This window comes from Pollicipes pollicipes, unplaced genomic scaffold, assembly GCF_011947565.3.
Source record: "Pollicipes pollicipes isolate AB1234 unplaced genomic scaffold, Ppol_2.1 Scaffold_6686;HRSCAF=7923_pilon_pilon_pilon, whole genome shotgun sequence".
Classification (NCBI taxonomy): Eukaryota; Metazoa; Arthropoda; class Thecostraca; order Pollicipedomorpha; family Pollicipedidae; genus Pollicipes; species Pollicipes pollicipes.
In genome coordinates, this window is record NW_023596921.1 from 39,537,851 (window position 1) to 39,538,836 (window position 986).

Sequence of the window (986 nt, forward strand, 5' to 3'; positions counted from 1 at the left end):
GTACGTTGTTTTGGTCTCATGGGCGCGTCGACTGCCGTGGTCATTTTGCGCCCATGACTTGGTCAGGCCGTCTTCAATTCACCAACGCGTGCGTGCGCGCTAGGTGGTCTGGGTCGCCAAGCCTGAGTTAGGCCTATCAAAGTTGGAGTCATACACAGTTGTGTGGCATTGAAGAAGTGAGTAGATTATCTTAAAACCTATATTCTTCGTGACTTTTAAAACGATCCCCGTGTCAAAGATCAGTGAAGAAACAAACCCATGTGCAAATGGTCAGCTTAATTGGTCCCAGTGTATCCCATACGTGGGAACATTATCGTTGACTTGAGATGACCCTGCCAGAGAGGCTGAAGACTTTCTGCAGTGTTGAGATGATTGGACAATTTGCACTGCTGTACATTTGGAAACAGTAGCCTGCATGGGACAGAACTAGGGCATCGATGATACTAGGTGACACGGTTGGAGGAAGCGTTTATTTGCTTATCAAGATGTCAACACCTTTGTTTACTGCCTGAACTACGTCAAAGCTGTATGACAGAGACGGGTCAATAACGATTCCAACACTTCGCACAGTTTCTGAACAATGAACACCTGGCGAATCCGCGCTATGGACGGATACTGTCGGCTTTGGCTAAGCTGTCGGACGGTCACCACACAAGTAAACCTCGGTTTGGGCGGCATTCCCCATCTTCCCAGGCTGCAAACACCACGTGCACGCTACGTTCAGCACCGACTCAAGTGAAAATTTGTCATTTTTTACGTTGGAGTTTGTTTGGGAGAGAGAGAGAGAGAAAGAGAGAGAGAGAGAGAGAAGAGAGAGAGAGAGAGAGAGAAGAGAGAGAGAGAGAGAGAGAGAGAAGAGAGAGAGAGAGAGAGAGAGAGATAGAGAGAGAGAGAGAGAGAGGAGAGAGAGAGAGAGAGAGAGAGAGAGAGAGAGAGAGAGAGAGAGTAGAGAGAGAGAGGAGAGAGAGAGAGAAGAGAGAGAGAGA